At 42.7% G+C, this 21,002-nt stretch overlaps 1 protein-coding gene across 1 annotated transcript in view; it reads left to right on the top strand.

Annotated features, from left to right (window-relative positions):
* FBXW7 (F-box and WD repeat domain containing 7) overlaps positions 1–21,002 on the top strand; it is a 255,063-nt gene that overhangs the window by 44,804 nt on the left and 189,257 nt on the right. The window contains exon 2 of the mRNA XM_019534476.1: positions 6,959–7,008. The gene's annotated coding sequence lies outside the window, so the exon portion shown is untranslated. The remainder of the gene's footprint in view (positions 1–6,958; positions 7,009–21,002) is intronic.

Below are 21,002 nucleotides of genomic sequence, written 5' to 3'. Positions count from 1 at the left end.
AGCTGGGCTCTGCTCTCTGCTTGCTTGCTCAGGCTGCAGCAGCTGCTGCCTCCTGCAGGTGGCACCAGGTTTTGGCAGGTGGGGGCCCCCTCCAGCAGGGCTGGGAGGGACAGGGGGCTGTGGGTGGGGAGTGAGGGGCCTAGACCTGCATCCTGGTGAGCAAAGCGGGCAGAGGAAATTCTGATTTTTTTCCGTGATAAAAATCCCCAAATCAAATACCAAAATGTATAGATATTTAGAATTTATTTTATTATAGTGATTGAGGCACTGGTAGGCTTCCAAACTGCTTTAAAATTGTAAATATATCAATAAAACATTGTGTTCAATTGATACCTATATGTGTAGTGGGTTTCATTTTAATTGGATTTTATCAGAGAATTTGCAGGGTTTTTATTTAATCAGAGAATTTGCAATTTTGTTATCAGAGAAAACCAGGATCTCTGCTTATCACCCTGAGACTGGCACAGTGTGTGCAACAATGTTAGTCTTTAATGTTTCCTCTCTTTCATGTAGCAGATGTCTTAAGGCTGCAGCTCCCTCAAATGGTATATCCTTAGCTGTTCCTATTAGCAAGGAAGATAATGTCCAGATCTGTGTGCTGCTCTGACAGTTTGAAACAATTTCAGACAAAGGTCTGTATGTTGACTGATAGGTGGATCAGAAAACTCACTGTGTGCTTACAGTGATCCACAGGGTGAGTGTCAGAACGTCACTGTGGCTGCTAATCTATATTCGACCTCAGGCAGCGGCACATAACACTGTTTCTGTGTGGGTTTGAAAAATAGCACAGCTCAATAAACAAGCTGAATGTTGTCATGGAGGTACTAAGGCCCCATCACCTCTCTGTTAAGTTTGTGGCAATCAAAATGAAATAAACATAAAAAATCTTTCCTGGGTCCTTTCCTTTGCTCACAGGTTCCCTTTTGGGTGGGGTGGAAATTGGGAGGAGTTGTATGAAGATGGCATGCCTTTCCTTTCAAAACCTCCCTCTCCCTCCTCCTGTAATTTTGAAATAACATGAAAAAATTGGTTTTGCTTTCGGCTCTATATTTTGATCTATTTTACTCGTCCTGTGTGAAACGCACAAAGAACACTCTACTTGTTTTTTTTAGAACTGGTTTCATAACATTGGGTATCAGTTACAGCAGGGGTTTTCAACCTTTTTGGATCAGTGTACCCCTGGAGGGCAGATGCTGATGGGGGGTGGGGAGGATGCTCAGCCGGACACTGAGCGGGGTGGGGAGGGAAGGGTGGCACACAGCCGGATGCGGAGCACCAGCAGCTGCCACATGTGAGCTTCCCCCATGTCTGGCCAGGTGGGTGGCACCTATGTGGCAGCACAGGATGATTTGTGGTGGCTCTCCATCCCTGCCCACCCGCATGTACCCCCTAGGTCCTTCTTGGGTACTCCCAGTTGACAACCCCTGGCTTAGAGAATAGATGGCTGGGTTGAAGGTATGAAGTCTCTGGAGAGATTGTAAGGGAAGAAATTTGTACTACATGATAATGTACCTGAAAAATGGCCTTAACTTTTAAAACTGTTTTCAAATGTTTTTGAAAATGAGCAGATGACCTCAAAATGGATTCCTGGGTCATTTTTTAGGAGCATAACAAAGGAGTGATGAGGGACACATCCCTCCCAGTTAAAGTAGGATGAGGAGGAGGAGATAGGAAGAACCGTAGCTCTGTTTATGGTAGGCAAGGCACAGGTGGGATCCAGTGCTCTGTGGTGGCATTTAGCTGCCTTCTCCAAACTTTTTTTCATCTTATGTTCACAACACACTTTTCCAAATTTTGCAAAAAATGAGTTGGGGGTTGTACAGACAACACAGCCTTATTTATTACACAACTCTGCTTCCTTTAACGGGCTCTGTCTGTCCTGTCTGTGGTCTGAATGAGACCGAATACTGCAGGAAAGGAGCATGTAAACACTATTGGATTGTGTTGTAATATATCTGGGGGACAGCAGCTCTTTTTTAATCATGACATTTTAGAAGCTTTGAGGGCTCTTTTTCCATTGGAGAACACAGGTGAACTGCACTGACTCCCTACCTGGGAGGAATCATCAGGCTGGAATGTTTAGATCTATAGATCAGACTTTTATTGTCTGAACAGAAAGAATTACTTGTATTAATAGGAGTCTGTTATGTTCTATGTAATCAGTCACTAGAGAAGGATGGGGCTCACTCTTTCACAGTTTACTTCATTCCTGGTAAGACAAATGCTGTGACCTTTGATTAGCTTTATAATAGTTAACAGAGCAGAACCAAGAAACTGTCAGTTGCCTACTTGTACTCCAGGTTTAGGTTCTCCTTTGGTTATCATCAGGTCTCTGACTGCCCCTCTTGAGTCCCATGTTCCTCTATGGTTGTGTTGCTGTTTAAGGAGTCCCACACTGTTCAAATTATTCCCATCTGGTCATCATCCATTTACAGACTGCATCTTGTAAAACTATCCCTTTTCATAATTTGTATTATAGAACTTTTCTAATATTCTTCTGATGCATTGATCATGCATAATCACTAGGAACAACTTAGCTGATTCCTGAACTGGAAATGGTATATCTGTGTTTACTGTCTTTCAGCAGTGCTAATTAATCTGCCAACCATGTTATGCAAACAAAGCAATGTTGGTTCTGGTTTAGGAAGTAATCTACATGGAAGAGTACATCATATCTGAGGATGCCACTGCTTAGCATGGTAAACTTGCATAATAAGGTAGATATGCTTTTTAATTCTGTCTTCCTGCCCAAGCCTTCTGTAACCCAAAAAGGGGAAGTAAACTGATGGTGGGGTGAGTAAGAGCATCTGTCAACTCTCAAGATTTGATATTAGCTAATATCCATTCAGTGAATAACATGCATGCAATTTTGTATGAAGAGCAACAACTGTACAGGTGATTTACTGGGCTTTCATTGGGGAGTTTGCTGGCATGTTGGTCTCTTCTTTTGGCTTTTTCCAAAGACTTAAATCCAAATGTCCTCTATTGCATGGGTGTCAAAATTATCTGGCCTTGGGGGCTGAATGAGTGATGCAGGGCTGGTCCACAGGCTAGATTAAACCCAGCACTACATACCAGATCCAGCATGTGTCTTAAAGTGGGTGCTACGTACAATATGGTCGTTCTCCAACTTGTCTGGGGCTCTGCTGCATGCAGCAGCCACTTTGTGGCTGTGGCTACCATGTGCTACTCTGGGACACATGATGGAGTGGGTACTACATGCAGCACGGTCCAGAGTGGCTGGAGTTGATGCTGTACAGGGCGATCCAGTATGTCCTGTATGCTGCCAGTCAGTCACCTCTGAGACCCACAGGTAACACTGGAGGCCTGATGATAAGACTCTATGGGCTGGATCTTTAAAACCCTTGTTTTATTGCCAGATCGTTGATTATGTAACACATCTAATTAGATAAAGTACACAGTAGGTTTTGCAAAGACAGAAGGATTGCTTCCACTGTTTTGATTCAACTGATTGAAACAGTAAAGGTAATTCTGAGAAAAGAGGGATCCATTTAATTTAAAACATCTCTCCCTTAGTCATGCAAGAATGGCTAAGGCTGGGCCCATAGCTTAGATTTCATCGATGTTTAGGGTTGGAATGGACCTTGGTAGACCATCAAGTCTGACCCCCTGCCCTGGGCAGTAAAGAGTGCTAGGGTTAGATGACCCCAGGCAAATGTTTGTCGAGTCTCTTCTTAAAGACCTCCAAGGTAGGGGAGAGTACCACCTCCTCTGGAAGCCCAATCCAGATTCTGGTAACTCTTACCGTAAAGAAGTTCTTCCTAATGTCTGGTCTAAATCTGTTCTCTGTCAGTTTGTGGTCATTGTTTCTAGTTACTCCAAGGGGTGCCTATATCTCCTATACCTTGGTGCCTCCTCTCCCCTCCCCTGCCCCCCAATGAATTTGTAGACAGCCACCAGATCCCCTCTTGGCATTCTCTTATGAAGGCTGAAGAGATCCAGGTCCCTCAATCTCTCCTTGTAGGAACTTTCCTTCAGGGCCCTAACCATATGAATGACCCTCTTCTGGACCCTCTCAGAGTTATCCACATCCCTTTTAAAGTGCAGTGCCCAAAACTGGACTCAGTACTCCAGTTGTGGCCTTACCAGTGCCACATAGAGGGGAAAGTATCACTTCCTTAGACCTGTTTGTGATGCGCCTGGCCTGCTGCCTCATTTGTTAACCACTGTGGACAACACTGCCACTCTGCCTGTTGTCCAAGCCCATTACTTGGACATTCTCTTCAGCTTGGATCTCTCTTGGTCCTTGCTTCCAGTCTGCATCTATGTGTGTGGACAGATGAACAAATTATATCAGCTTAGAAGGGAAATAATACCATATTTTTTTCATGTATAATATACACCTTTTCCCTAAAAAATATGCTGGGAATTGGAGCATGTATTATATGTGAGAAACAAGGTAAGAGCAGATTCTGCTGCTTACCTGATGAAACCAAAAGTAGCAGTCAACAGGAAGCAGTACAGTGAGCAGGCCCGGCTCCCTAGCTACTGCTACAGAGTTCCTTACTACAAGAATGAAGAAAAAACCTTTTTTCTTTTTGCCTTCATGTGCAAAAGGAATGTATTTTTTTTATAAGATGTGTTGTATGCAAAACAGGATCCTATCAGTTGGTGCTGCCTTGTGTGTCCATTCCATTCTGTTTGGTATGAAAGCTAAGCTGTGATAAATTAGTAGCTTTCATTCAGGGGTGAACTGATACAGCTGCCACTTACTGCAGGATGGAGTGAATGGGCTTATGACCGTTACTGTGGAGCAGCTGAAATGCAGTAAGAAACCTCTTATTTAACGCTATACAATTTGTTCATCTGTCTATACCAAGCGTGGGCAAAATACAGCCTTGGAGCTAGATCTGGTCCATCAGCTGGTTGGATCTAGCCTGCAGGAAGGTGCTCACCAATTAATTGTATCTGGCCTGGGGGCAGCTTCTCCTGCTGTGCTTCACATTGGGCCAAGCTCTGCCTGCTCCCACCCGGGGCAGTGCACTATGTTCCCACCCTTGCCTGCCCAGTCCCCCAAAGGACTTCTGGGCAGGGCTGCTACTGCTGTCACGCAGGGAACTGCTCGGGTCCCTGGCTCTTTCTCTTGTCCCTGCTTCAGCACTGTGGGCAAAAGGTGTGGTGGGGAAGTGGTGGCCAGCTGGGGGAAAAGCAGCAGCCAGCAGGGGCAGGGAGGGAAGCAGGGGAAGCAGCGGTGGCCCCTTGGGGCACTCATGCTCCCTGCCACCATGTGCAGCTCCCAGGACTTGGCCAGGAGCTGCATGCCATGGAACTGGTCTGGCCTGGCCTCATTCCCCCACCACCTCTGGCCAGCTCTCTGGCTTCAGCCTCCCACATGTGTGCACTTTACCTCCACCCTTCCCATCATACTTGCCACACATCCCCCATGTGCCTCTCCATACCCATACCCACACACACCTCACACACTTTGCATTCCACAACACACACCCCTGTAGAGGGACAACATATCCCAGTCAAGGGGTGTACCTTCTGATGGCAGGGGCTATGTGACAGGGGCATGGGATTTTGGGACCAACATGGCAGCAAGCAGGGCCGGTCTGGTGTTGGCTAGGTGGGCCTTATGTCATGGACCATGTGACACAGCAGGACTTGTGGTTCCAAGGTGGCAAACCCCCTTTTCAAAAGGCATATTTCTTTGGCAAGGGGACGGACTTCTGGTGGCAAAAGTCAGGGGTTTGGATGTGGGACTTCTGGTCCTAAGATGGCGACCAGGGAGCAGGGCACCTATCAAAGGGCAGGGCTTAGCAATTTGATGATGTATGTACCCTCATAGCCCTCAACAGGTCACCAATACTCGTTAAACAGTCCACCAGCTGAAATAATTATGCACCCTTGTTCTACACTTAAAAGCTTCTTGATTCTTGTTTCTTTCTGTATTCCTGTAAGATAAGTCTTTTCTGTTTAATCCACACAGCTAAAACTTTCACCTGGGCTGTTACAGTTTTGCATCTCTGGTACTGCAACATCCTTTTCTTTAGCACTGACAAATGCAGCCCTGCTTTGATCATAGTCATTCAGAAAGCTGTTGCTGTGATCATTCGCCTAGCCTGTTAATTTGACTAGATCACTTGTCTCTTCATATTCCTCCGTTAGTTCTCTCTTTTCTGTCTCCTCCAAACATAAACATGTGTGTTCACTTTTGAGGTCCTTCCTGGCTTTACATGATTGATTGTGTGTTACGCTGCTATTGAGATGCTGACTTAACCCTCCATGTGGCCCACACTACCAATCCATTGGCCACTTGATAAACTTTCAAGCAGGTCGTTCTGTGTTTTCTCCTCTCCTGTCTTTTATACTTGGGTGGAACAGTCAGTTAACATCTGCAGAACTCCTTTAATCTTACCTTTGCTGTAAGATATGTATAGAAAACTTGGCAACAGCTAAGCTGTTGATGTCCTGAGGCTGCCAACTACTTTTTCTTTTTCCTTGACTACTTGTTTCCTTATTGTCTTGGTTTTATGCTTAGATTTTAAACGCTTTGTTGGGAGCCATCTCTGCTCAGTATTTGTCTAGTATAAGGGGTCTGGGTTGATGAGTGGTTCTATAATAATTCATTACTTACGTAAGCATTTTTGATACACAAAAACTTTCCAAGTAGCTTGTTGCTGGTGGGGTCAATACTATCCTGCTCTACTTGTGGTAGTTCTCACAGTTGGAGAGAGCTATATTTGCCCACACCCTTATGTTGTAAGTTATTCTTTTACCTCTGTAGTATGTTGTGTCAATTATTCATAAAATGGTAAAAGTATCCTAATGTATCATTTTACTAACTTCATTTTGAGCCTTGTGCTTTAAGAACAAGGAAGAAAGAGGGGTTTTTCAGATTAAATGTAAATTGAACTTAGGAACGTTAGCCAAAATAAGTAATTTTTTTGTTTACATGCTTTTAAATATTTCTCTTGATTTTTTATTTATACAGGCACAATAAACCAACAGAGATACTCTGAGAAGGTTATCTAAAACAATTTGGTGAGTAGTTGTAAATTTCCTTTGCCTCTTCCTTGGTTTTATAACAACATCCTGGTTGCAAATATTCCAAATTTTTGTTAAATACCATAGGCATTAACAATGTTGCTTGCTTGGAAATGTTGCCATATCACTGCACATGTTGTTTTAGTAATAGTCACTCTGTCACAGGATGAGCTCTTTACATATAACTTACAAACTTCAATGCAAGTTTGTTGCAAACTTCTAGCTTCTGCTTCTGATTTTTTTATCCAAGTAAAAATTAATGTGCTTGGACTGTGTACAGCAAACAGGTGAACAGCTTGTTCTTTATTTGACAAACTGCTATGACTTAAGCAAGTTGCAAACACTGAGAGGAAAATGATCTGGGTTCTGTTGTAGATATAAATGATAAAATGCTTTAGCTAGAAAGCTTGTCTAACACTTCTCCCAATTGTACAGTTGGTCCATTAAAAGATAGCAGCAAAAATTCTTGGTTCTCTTACAGTTCCTGGACCATCACAGATACAATAGCACTCTATCCCTACTACTAGCTGAGTCTAGTTATAATGTAATCTGAACTGCTGAAAGACACCATTCAAACAGCATTTTTATTCCAGTATTCTCTAACAACAATATTCATTTCCAGTTTAAATTTATCAGTGTGTGCATGTGGAGATATGTTTTATAGTGGCTCTCAGTTCAGTTCAGATTCTGTATTTAATATTAAAGGAGATGATGAGGTTGTTCTTAGATATGTTCTCCTGCCTTTAATCTAATTATTCCATATACTTAAGTGTATCTCTTTTCTGATTTTGAGTGAGTAAATATGAAGTACAGATGTTATGAAATATTATTCATCATAATATTGTCCATGCATATCATTTCCTTTTTTCCCTGTCAGTTGTGAAAGTTTTATTACAATATGAGGAGTAGTATGGTGAGCCTTCTGACCAGTATTTGATGTTTCATGTGCTGTGATGTGGGACTTGACTCCCATGCAGTCTTAAGGCAAAAGGAGTTCCTTGTATTTGAAACGTTTCTTGTAAACTGGAGAGCAAAAGAAGGAAATTTTGTAGGCAGAAACCCAAGGCACGGGAAGAGTGAGGAACCACTTCTGTTTTCTGTCAAAATTGGCATATCTGAGAGTTATGCTGTGGTGTTCTCACAGAGTCTTTTGCTAACTAACCTACAAGGTGGATGGAATTTCAGGGTTTTTTTTATTTGTGCAAGATTTAAGGTCCTCAAAGGGCCCTAAGCTACGGGCAATGTAAGTCCCTCTGTGATCATTTGACATCCAGAACTTTAGCTATCCTCCTGTAGAATCCTTTATGATTAGGTAATTCCTCATGGTTTGCAAATGATCTCCTTCAGGATCTGGATCTCCAACAGCTGCTCTTGCCCTTTGTTTTGCCCCATGTCTGGCCTGCTTCAGGTACACCCTTTTTCTTACACATCAGTTCTGACCCTTAAGTCAGGTCTAATTCTTATTTAATACAATTTCACTTTCTGACTTTGCAGCTATTGGGTATCTGAATTGGTAAGCACCATATCAGCAGTAATATTTTTCAGGACAATGAAGAGAATACTGAATGGGGTGAATTATTTCAGAAGGTTTTGCTTCATGTAACAAACTTTTATATTTGCTGTATGTAAGCTTCTTGGAACAGGCTTAAATGTGAAGTTCTTCAACAGAAACTTCTCAACTGGAATAATTCCTTACTTGTTGCCTCATCTCAAATTTAACCTGTAAAATATAGATTTCTCTTTGAATTCAGAGCCTATAAAATTATCAGTATTCATGGTGAAGCAAAAGCTGATAGTTTTGGAGCTGGATATTTTGGACTCCTGGCACATATTCACTTAATGGTGCAATGGAATCTGTTCACTTGTTCCCAGTCATCACACCTACTGCCGTGCCACATGTATAAGAGAAGACACACAGTTTTGCAATTGGGGATGAAATCCTCTTGGGCCATTACTGCTCCCCAATGCAGGGTGAACCTGACATTATGTAGAAAGCCAGGTGCCTAGTGAACTACTGTGGTCCTGGGGCTGAGACCGATAAGCAGCTGATTGTCAGTCTTAGCCCCAGGACCACACCAGAGTGAGTTCAACACAGCATTGTGGTTCTGGGATTGTCAGCTGATTGTGGGTCTCTGCCTCAGGACCACACTGGAGCCAGTTCTAGAACCCTGCCATGTAGCCAGCATCATACTATATGGCGGGGACCGTGCCTTATGTTCAATTTAATTCGCAATGCAGATCAGCCACAAGATTATTACATATGTGTTGTGGAATAATTCTGTGGCTTATTTCCCATTTTACTGCACCATTACTTGTCTGATGTGTGGCCAGGTAACAATTTGTGATTCGATTAGCTAGTTAATTGTGTCTTAAGTGTAATGTCCACCAAGGAGCCTTAGAGTGACACTGAAAGCCCTAGAGTGATTTTTAAAATAGCCTGAGGAGTTTCATGAACTTTTTTCTTCTTTTAATTATAAATTCAAAAGGTTTTTCTACATTTTTACTATGACTTCTCCCCCATATAATTAGAACAAACCTCAAGAAAAATTATTTTGAGGGAAATAAATGAGTTGTGTGCTTTCTCAAGATTCTAATCCCTGGAATGATCCTGTCAGTGTTCAAACACTTCCTGTAACATTGTTAATGTATGACTCTTCAACTTGGAAAATTTCAGGAAACACAGATTAATAAACCTAGTAACTTACTCTGCCATTGCAGAAAGTGACTTCCCACATTGCAGCTTTGTTTCACATATCACTTTATTTTCAGAAGACCTTGAACACAATTCTCAGAGTTAGTTGCAAAGAGAATTTTATTGCAACTACCAAGGGGTCTGACACAATCACAGAGATAACCAACCTTCTGCTCCTCCTTTTCCTTGCCTTCTCCCAGTGTCATTGAGAAGATGGTTAAAACAGTATAGAGGCTGTCTTGATCATAATGGAGATTGCCAAAAGATAGCAATCCAGGTATCGTGACAGTGGTCACTGACATATGCATCACAGAATGGTGCAGGAAGTTCTGTGCAGGGTAATTATGGAATCATCTTCTCCTAGACTATGGATAGGGGTAGCTTATAACCACTGTAAAAGGAGAGGAGATTGGGGTGTTCATCAGTTGTAACAACTTACATCTTTGTGGTCCCATACGATATAAGTGAGTTAAAATGCTGTCAAATTTGACCTGAAAATGTCATGTTTAACAAAAAAAATGAAACTAACCAAATTTTTGCTTGTTAAATAATCCCTGGAAGCTTGAAAATACAATAATGTCAAAAGATTTTGTTCTCTTCTTCATGAAAGATGTTAGGGGTTTGCTCACTACCCACAAGTCATTTATGATGTGTTTGTGATTGTGTATTCGTGCTGTTTATATAAGCTTTGGCTTAGACATATATTTGTGACATGGGATATAGAGTTATTTCTAAACCAAAATAGACCTAAATATCAGTTTATATATGCTACTTTATAACATTTTATTTATGTCAGTTTTGCGCATGCTCATTCTCTCCCGTTTTTTTATACAGCTAAATATGTAATTCAGGAGGAAAAAACCATAATATTTTTTTAAGGTTTCTGTAAATCACATTTTTAGTGAGAACCTTTAGACATAACATATATACTTGAGTAATTACAAGTATGTGTATTAATTAAAGGCGTTATCTGATTTTAATATATGAGGTGGCTATCTCATGTTAGGACAACTGAATTGTATTAAGATTTTGTGCATGTTACTTCTGCAGCTAAAATTAATCAATTTGAATTATTAAATTTAACGTGATTATACAGTGATGCATAGTTTGGAACTTGGTTCACTTGTTAATTACTGTTCTGTGTTAGCAGACAGATGCACATATGTAAAACTTGGCTCATAGCTTATGCACAGGTGCATTTATGACCTCATTAATACAATATGTGCAAGACAGATTAAGTAACCAAAGCTTGCTAATGTCCAACACATAGTGAGCCATAAAACACTAAGGGCTGATCATCATTACAAGTATACAAGTAGAATTTTAATTTGGTAATGACAACAGAGGAGTTCTTGAAAAGCTAATTTTTTTTGATTATCTTCTAAAATGTTATACTGGTGGCCTTATTAACCCCCCCCCAATAGCTTGTCATTGTAACAAATGGATTGCTCCGCCTGCTGGTCAGATATAGAGGCAGTCTGGAGCTGTCAGTTCAGTAAACTGAAGCTTTTGCTTCAGCAGGACAGTGAAAGTTACAGTATCTGTGCTTAAACCAGACAAGACCCAAAGTGTTTGTTTTTCAGGTTTTTCTCTTTTCAGTTTTAGCCACAATGGCTGCTGACAGATGTGAGAAAAAAAATAAAACTGCTTTACCGGAAGAGGCAGCATCTTAGTTTGACTCAGCTCTGCAGTATCTGTATAGATCACGCGCTCCAGTGGGGCTTTTTTGGCACTTCTACCGAATAGCTGATTCAATCAGCTATTCGGTAAAAGTGCCAAAAAAGCCCCACTGGAGCGCGTGATCTATACAAATGTTGGGCAAGCGGGGTCAAACTAACCCAGTGCCTCTTCTGGACATGCCCTGGGCTCAGCACAAGGGTGCACAGAGTTTAAAGTAAAGCGCTGTGTTGGGGGGAGTGAGGGGTTATGTTTTTGTGTTGACAAGTCAGCTGAAGTAACTGCAAAATGAATTAAGTCTTTTCCTTCTCTACTTCTGATAGTAATGGTTATGAGCAAAGGAGAGAAAGAAGGTTATTTTTTCCTAAACACCTTTTTTTTGCTCTAAATTTCAGGTAGCTTGGGATTTTTCTAAATGGTGCCTCACGTTCTCCAGTGTATTTACGCTTACGTTAGCTTCTAGCCTTCTGATATAAAGTAATATCCCCTTCCCTGTTCAACTGATAAACGGACATCACAATTGTTCCGGAATGAACCATTTTGCCCTGGGACAAAATGTAGTCATTCAGATGTCCATGCCAACTTTGTCCTGGAATAAATCCTAGAAAGGTTCATAGGATAAGAAGTACTAAGAGTGTATCCTGGGACATCGCAAAGTGCATCTGAACACTTTTTTTCCCCAGGATTGTATCTTTGAATCAATGACAGAAAAGTGTCAGAGCATTCAACTGCTCACTAAACCCTGATTAGAAGGCCGATGTGTGTACATGCCAATCCCAGGGCATTTCTGTTCCAGGACAAGCACAGGCACACCTTGTCCAGGGACAAATGATGTGTGGCCACAGAGACCCAAGTGATTGCCTATTATTATGAAATAAGTCCATGAGAGCAAGCATTCTTCTGGTCCTTGGGTAGTGCTGTGGTCATGCTCTTTGAAGTAGCTTGTAGGGCTTGGTTGCAGGGTATGTGCCCATAGCAAAATTGAGGTGTGATTGTAGCATGTGCTCATCTACTTATGCCAACTCATTCTAGCTGGTGTCAGTAACAATAGCAGTGAAGGTCCTTGGTTACACACTCTGGTCACTGGCACATGCTAAACCCATACTTTTGCAGTGTCACAGTTACCATTACTTGTCATATGCCATAATCAGACCTTGATTTTTTTTGTGTGTGTATGTGGATATACTCATTGTTCTGGACAATGTGGCCTCTTGTATACATGCAAGAGAAAGCTAGGCACCTTTCCTTTTTTATGCTGTAGAAGGTTTGACAAACTTGGTGTTCTGCCATGCCTTCATTCTTCAATTTGTGTATCAGTCTACTTGCCTCTTGTTCTGTCTTTTCTCTTTCATGCATTAGAGTGCTACTGATTTATGAGGAAAGAAAAGTGACTTCTGATTTTCTTGCTTATCACAAGGTAGACAAGGTTAAGAATGCACACCGAAACACTGCAAGGTATATGTATGCAGAGTTCCATAGTGATCATAGAGAAAATCTTTGCAGTTACAAACTTTAGTGGTCTTTCTTCCTGAACTGAGAAACTCAGTCTACAAAGGAAATATGTGAGGCATCTCTATAAATTTGGAAACTCATTTCGTCTTTGTGTTGGAAGTTGATAAAAGAAAATATTTTCTCCACTTAATACCCAACATTAGATTTGGATTTTGCATTCTTGTCTGTTGTGTTATTTAGAGACATTATCTATTCTTAATCTTGGTGCCTTCGTTGCCTGTGGAGGTAGAATGTGTAGCCAGGAAGTCAGTTTTACAGAATATTCATTTTCTTACACTGTTATGGATTGCCTTTACATTTTCCTACCTGGAGGAAATGGTTCTCCTTCTAGGATTACTAGAATATGATCTTGTAGAAAAGGAGCAAGTAAGCAAAACCCTTTCCCTTTTGTTAAAATCTGTTAATGTTTTGTGATATTAAACATTGCCAGCTTCTGTTGTTACAAAGACCTAGCTCATGGTACCAGAAAGATAGAGGGTATATAGGACACAAATGAATGTTATTTTTAAACTTGGATTTTTTGTGATTCAAACTTTTCATAACCTTTTGGTGTTTATAAATTAACATTTTTCTGTGATTCACTCATGCAGAATGCATTAACTGAGGCAGGGGTAAGATTGTGGCGGAAGATCTGTATTTTTAACCTCTGAAGGATTACTAAAAACACATTTGATGGTGAATAACACTAAAGAGTTAGGATGGAATACTTAAAACAGGAGTGCTTACAGTTCAATACTTTCTACCCAAATAAAATCTGTGATTCTAAGTATAAACATGGGGGGAACAAACGGAGGGTAGAAAGTTGCAATGAATTTCCTGTGTCTAATGCTAAACAATTCTGATGCTGATGTATGCAAATTCATCTTTACAGCAACCAGTATGTATGTCAAATGTTTCTGAATTTTTTACTTTTTAAAGTCTGTCTAGTTGTCTGATTCTCTGGAGACATTAGAAGACAAACAGCTATTTGCTGTATGTTTTGTTCTGTGTTCTCTGATTGATCTGAAGGAATTCCCAATGTAGAAGGACTTTCTTTCTCTTCAACATAGGTTTGCCAGGGCAGAATTCTTATTCAGAATAATCAGAGTAGAGAACGAGGCAGAAACAATAAGCAAATGATCACTTTCTAGACCTGCTTAACTAGAGGTAAATGTCTGTCAACTTGTTCTTGAGGCCTTGTCAATAAGAAAATATGTATGAGAAACTTAGAGGAAACAAGAAAATCAACTTGTGGTATCTTCAGTTATAGAAAAACCTGAGTTGATATATTCACCAAGAAGAAGGATTGCTGGGAAGAGATGGGATCCACCTGACAAAGAGGGAAGAGTGTCTTCACAGACAGGCTCAGTAACCTAGCGAGGAGGGCTTTAAATTAGGTTTGCTGGGGTATGGAGACTAAAGCCCTGAGGTAAGTGGGGAAGTGGAAGACGTGGAGGAATGGCAAGCAGGAAGGGGCAGTCTCTCATATGTTCTGAGGTATCAGGGCAATGAACTAGTTACCTCAGGTGCCTGTACACAAATGCAGAGAGCCTGGGAAACAAGTAGGAAGAATTGGAAGTCCTTGCACAGTCCCAGAACTATGACATGATTGGAATAACAGAGACATGGTGGGAGCTCACATGACTGGGGCACTGTTATGGATGAGTGCAAGCTGTTCAGGAAGGACAGGCAGGGGAGAAGAGGTGGAGGAGTTGCATTTTATGTAAAAGGGCCATATGATTGCTCAGAGCTTCAGTATGAAATTAGAAATTCTCTGGGTTAGGGTTGAAAGTCTCTGGATTAGGGTTAGTGAGGAGAGCAACAAGGGTGATCTCGTGGTGCGGGTCTGCTATAGATCACCAGACTAGGAGGAAGTGGCGGATGAGGCTTTCTTCAAACTGCTAGCAGAAGTTTCCCAATCACAAGCCCTGGTTCTCATGGGGGACTTCAATCACCCTGACATCTGCTAGAAGGGCAGTATAGCAGTGCGCAGGCAATCCAGGAAGTTTTTGGAGTGTTGGGGACAACTTCCTGGTACAAGTGCTGGAGTGGCCAACTAGGGGCCATGCTCTTTTTGACCTGCTGCTCACAAAGAGGGAAGAAATGGTGGGGAATGTGTAGTGGATGGCAACGTGGGCAGCAGTGACCATGAGATGACTGAGTTCAGAATCCTGAGAAAAGGAAGGATGGAGGGCAGCAGAGTAAGGACCCTAGACTTCAGAAAAGCAGGCTCAGGGAACTTCTGGGCATGTTCCCCTGGGAAGCCAGTCTGAGGAGGAGAGTGGTCCGGGAGCACTGGTTGTATTTTAAATAAACTTTACTGAGAGAGCAGGAACAAACCATCCTGATGTGCAGGAAGACTAGCAAGTATGGCAGAAGACCAGCTTGGCTTAGCAGGGAACTCTTCAGTAAACTAAATCACAAAAAGGAACCTTATAAGAAGTGGAAACTTGGACAAATAACTAGGAGCAGATCCTCAAGGAATCTATTTCTAAGTACCTGGAGGAGAAGATGGTGATTAGGAACAGTCAGCGTGGATTCACCAAGGGCAGGTCATGCCTGACGAGCCTGATTGCCTTCTATGATGAAATGACTGGCTCTGTGGATGCCGGGAGACCAGTGGATGCGGTACGTCTTGGTTTTTAGCAAGGCTTTTGATATGGTCTCCCACAACATTCTTGCAGGCAAGCTAAGGAAGTGCAGGTTGGATGAATGGACTGTATGGTGGACAGAAAACTGGCTGGAGCATTGGGCTCGGAGGGTAATAATCAATATCTTGATGTCTAGTTGGCAGCTGGTATCAAGTGGAGTGCCCCAGGGATCAGTCCTGGGGCCAGTTTTATTCAATGACCTAGAAGATGGCATAGCGTGCACCCTCAGCAAGTTTGCAGATAATACCAAGCTGGGGAGAGTAGTAGATATGCTGGAGGGTTGGGTTCGGATTCAGAGTGACCTAGACAAATTGGAGGTTTGGGCCAAAAGGAATCTCATGAGGTTACAAGTGCAAAGTCCTGCACTTAGAACAGAGCAATCCCATGCACCAGTGCAAGCTGGGGACTGACTGGCTGAGCAGGAACTCTTCATAAAAGGACCTGGGGGTTACATGGACAACAAGCTGAATATAAGCCAGCAGCGTGCCCTTGTTACCAAGAAGGCTAACGGCATCCTGGGCTGCATTGTAGGTGAATTGCTAGTAACTCCAGGAAAGTAATTCTTCCCCCCTATACACCACTGGTTAGGCCACATCTGGAGTATTGTGTTTGGTTTTGGGCTCCCCACTACAGAAAGGAAGTGGATAAATTGGAGAGAGTCCAGTGGAGGGCAACAAAAATGGTGAGGGGACACATGACTTATGTGGAGAGGCTGAGGGAACTGGGTTTATTTAGTCTGGGTAAAAGGAGACTGAGAGGGGATTTAATAGCAATCTTCAACTACTTGACGGGGGGAGTTCGAAAGAGGATGGAGCTAGACTGTTTTCAGTGGTGGCAGATGATGACAGAACAAGCAGCAATGGTCTCAAGTTGCAGCAAGGGAAGTTTAGGTTAGATATTAGGAAGAATTTTCTCACTAGGAGGGTAGTAAAACATTGGAACAGGTTACCCAGAGAGATGATAAAATCTCTGTCCTTGGAGGTTTTCAAGACCTGGCTAGACAAAGCTTTGGCTGGGATGATCTAGTTGGGAATGGTCCTGCTTTGACCAGGGAGTTGGACTAGAATCACTAGATGACTTTCTGAGGTCCCTTCCAACCCTTATTTTCTATGATTCTATTTTGAAACAAGGTTGGACATTCTAAATAATGCTTGAAATTACATTGAGAAAAAGAACCATGAATTTTCTCTTCTCACGCTTCAGAACACAATAAATGTTGCATACTCAGGTCAATTTCCTCCTGATACTGCATTGTAGAATTGAATAGATTAAGAACTGTATGGAACTGGCTGTTGGGATGCACATGTCAAAGTTTTCCGTAGGTGGCAAAATGGTTGTAGATATTCTTCATTTTTTTCCCTTTCTGTGAAAATATGTTGATCTTGGAAATCAAATCCAATCTCATGAATGATGAAATTTGCCAATCCAAGGATTACTGACTGTTGAGAAAGATCTTTCTTTAACACCTCTGTTGTGAGAAAAGCTAGTTGATATTCAGAAGATGCTATCAAGGCTAAAGATCTCAACCCAACGTCTAATAGGTTGTATGTAGGAGGTATTGTGGTTCATGGCAGCTTTTGACACCTTTTTAAAGAATCTTTAGCTTTATCCTCGGGAAAGTCAGATATTTCCAAAGTAGCAACAGGAGTCTTAGCTATGGTCAGGGAGCGATGCCTTTTCCAACTACAGTTGCTATTGTTGTGGGGACCAGCATGTTTGGAATTTGTCTTGAGGTGGTAGTCAAATTCTTCTGAGGTTTACTGGTTAATACATAAATTCCTCCATGATCATCACACACAACTTGCCAGCAGGATCCCTTTTTCCATGAAATTGTTGTTTTAATCATGGCTTTTTGTTTGTGTAAAAAGGCAACCCCCCACCCCCAACAAACCTCCTGGTTGAGTCACTTTTAGAAATTGGTGCTAAGCAGTAATCAATAGTATTACCTGCTTGAATATCAGCAGACAACATGAAACAATAGCTTCAAGAGAGAAAAACTTTTAGTTGTCAGTGAGGGTTACCTTTGAGAGAAACATTAGCTACTTCATCACTGTCACCTATGAAAGCTTATGCCTCTGAACCCCAGTTAGTCTTCAAGGGTGTCTTGACATGTGATGGGGAGGATGAGGTGTTAATCAGAGTATCTGCAGTGTTTTGTGTGTTCATCATCCCATGCTTTAAAATGGAACGGGGTGGGGGGGGAGCTTTAACTAAGCTTGTTGAACGAGTTAAAGCACCTCCACCACCATTTTGAAGTGTGGGAATGCTGAATACTCGAGACATGGAGGCTGCCAGAGTGCGCTAATTAGCATGCTCCAGCAGACTGTTAATTGAGTCTGTTCTGATGCACTGTAATAACAATGCATTGGAGCAGCATCTCTGCTTATCTACAAGCATCTTAAGGTGCCATCCTGCCTGACTTCAGACTGATAATGCTGAAAGTAGACATAGTTGCTGGAGAGTACATGAAGCTTTGTTTACAAGCTGGGGAAACCCAAAGGATTACACTTTAGGGGCTAGGATACTCTAAATCTTCACTCCCTGCACCTTACAAAGAAGCAACCTCTTTCTTCTGTCAACCTCTTCTTTCCTTCAGTTTGAAGAAAAATTTTGGGAATAGCATATTCTGAACATTTAACGTCTTAAATTTGCATCTGACAAGATTAAGAGAATACCCTAGCAGAGGGGTGTCAAGCTCCTCGCTGGTCTTCATTGGCCTGCAGGCCTCAGAGATGGCAGTGGTAGTATGGAGGTTAATGCAGCTGTTGCTCATCCACTACTGTCAACACATGTCCCTGACAGATTTGGACTGGGAATTCAGTTGGGGGTCACTTGCTTGACCTGTACTTGAATTCCAGCAGAGTGCATGTGATCATAGTTTGATCATCTGTGCAATCTACTATGAGTAGCTTCTCATTTTATCTTCTGTGGGTAGAACTTAGAATAGACACTGCTTATCCAGTTTGATTGCTGGGGGTGAGTTCAGTTTTTCCAGGTATGACTATTCAAATATTGGGCTTACTCAGGGGTGGATCCAGAGGCGTTGTAGTGGTGTTTCCCCTCTTCTTTCCTCTCTCTCCTCTCCCCCCTTTGGCTGTGTGCTGCATACACAGTGAGCTGAGACCTATGCATGTGCCCTGGGCTCTGTGGCAAAATACAGACAATCTAAAAACCCTAGGCTGAATCAATTAAATCTTTGCAGGTTTGCCTAAGTTGCATAGGTGAACAGACACTCACTTTTGATTTCAGAAATGCAGCCACATGCCTGCAGTGGCCCAGGTCAGAAGCTGGAGTGGGATTGGGGAGGCATGAAAGCACGCCTCCCTGCTCAGCTGGAGTGGACAGCTTGGGCCATGGCTAGCTTGTCCACCCTGTGAGGGGACATTTTTGGGGGAGATGAAAGGCATTCTTGGATGCTGGGGGACTGTGAGTTAACTTGAATCTGGAGAGAGTCTGATAGTACATCCAAGTTTATCTTAAACTGGCTTAGGCCATTTGAAAGTGGTTTATGTGCACTGAACTTCTGTTTTGTTACAGATTTGAACTGGTTTCTGATCACTTACATCAGTTTATGGGTAATTTCAGTTCCTAGTCTGTGAGCCCATCAGTGTGGGGTCTGTCCAGAGTCCCTACTTTTTAAGCAGCTCCGGAGCCTGCTGCTGTTTGTTTGAGTTCTCCCTGCATGCCTCCTCACTCATTTCCCTGAATTCAGCAACAAGGGAAAGGAAGGGATAATAAACAGCAGTGACACTTAGTCCTCGCTTCCACAGAGCTCAGGGATTGTATGTGCTCTGCCACCACTCGTCCCCTCTCTTCCTCTGCTGTCAAATTGGGGGGAGGTTGCGGAAGATCCAGAGCTGACTGTAGGGGCTGCCAGTGAACTCAGAGCTGCTGATACATATGGAGCTGTGCTGACAAGCCAGTGAGCTCTGAGAGTTCACTGGCCTCCAGGATCACAGCAAGGGGCTGTGGCCATACCCTCTTCAGCTGTGTAGCATGTGCGTAATGAGGTCTCTTCACTGTGCCACAGAGCTAAAGGTAGCATGGCCGTATTGATGTCTCTGTAATCTGGATCTATCACAGTCTTGCTTACTAACAACTGAACAGTGTCCATGATGTGTCAGGGCAAACATGCATCTGTATGTCTTGTCTCGTATGTCTGGGGCAAAAGGTGCGTGCTATTTTGTCTCCTTTTTTACTGCAGTTCCCAGTAACTTTGGGTGACAGGGATGTTTTGGTAAGAATGAGCATGAGTGATCATTATTGCCCAGTATACCTGCTAAATAGATGTAGGCTCTGGGTAAAAAAAAAAAAAGGGGGGGGGGAGAAATACTAATGGGTTTGAGGAATACTGCTGTTGTTTAAAGTCTGTGGTGTTTTACTGCTTGGAAACTGCTCTATTAATAGAAAAGCAAGTTTTGTGGTAGCTTTGATTTTAAGTCACATTTTAACCTCCAGAATCTTAAGAATAATCCAGAAGATGGCTTCATATTTGTAAGTGGAAACCTCAGGTTTCTAGAGTACAATGTGGTCGTTGTATCTTCTTTTATTAAGAATTTTTTTTTGTCTTCCAGTCAGTTTGCCATTCTTTTATCTTTGCCAAAACCTACCCCTGAGCAAATTTAATTCTGCTTACTTTATCAGAAATATGAAACAGGCAGGCCAAATATCTTAACTTGCCTTCTTAAAGTCTGAATTGCTCTTTTTGGAGGAGTACTACCATATTTACTCAAATCCAAGATGAGTTTTTTTTTTTCTCTCAATATTTAACATGAGGGGGTGGTAGGGAGAGCCTCTCATCTTGGAATCAAGTATGAGGTAGAAGGGCTGGGGCGCAGATGGCTGCTATGACTCAGGCTCTGGCCCAGAGCTGCAGCTGCTGCCTGCCTCCTTCCCCATGACCTCTTTCTGCCCTTACTCATTGCCACCTCTTTTCCCCCGTCTCCCTCCCCTGCAGCCTCTGCCCTCCCCAGCTTACCCTGCTCCAGCACTGGCATGCTTCTTCTTTGCATGGCCCAAGTCTGGCCCATTATGGTTATAGGTTAGGGGCTGACCCTCTCAGCAGCACAGGGGCAGAGAGGGATCTTGGAGTCAGGATTGACTCCAGGATGAATATGAGTCGCCAATGCGATGAAGCAATAGGCAGAGCCAACCGCACCCTGTCATGCATCAACAGGGGCATCGCTAACAGGTCCAGAGAAGTCTTGTTCCCCCTTGCTGCGGTGCTGGTCAGGCCGCAGCTGGAGTACTGTGTCCAGTTCTGGGCCCTGCACTTCAAGAAGGACGTGGAGAACCTGGAGAGGGTCCAGGGGAGGGCCACTCGTATGATTGAGGGCCTCCGTGGCCAGCCATATGAGGAGAGGCTGGGGGACCTGAATCTCTTCAGTCTCCGCAAGAGGAGACTATGAGGGGATCTTATGGCTGCCTACAACCTTATCAGGGGCCACCAGCAGGGACTCGGGGAAAGTCTGTTCACCAGG

Source organism: Crocodylus porosus, unplaced genomic scaffold (assembly GCF_001723895.1).
Source record: "Crocodylus porosus isolate Cpor-Errol unplaced genomic scaffold, CroPor_comp1, whole genome shotgun sequence".
Classification (NCBI taxonomy): Eukaryota; Metazoa; Chordata; order Crocodylia; family Crocodylidae; genus Crocodylus; species Crocodylus porosus.
This window is presented reverse-complemented; position numbering and strand designations above follow the sequence as displayed.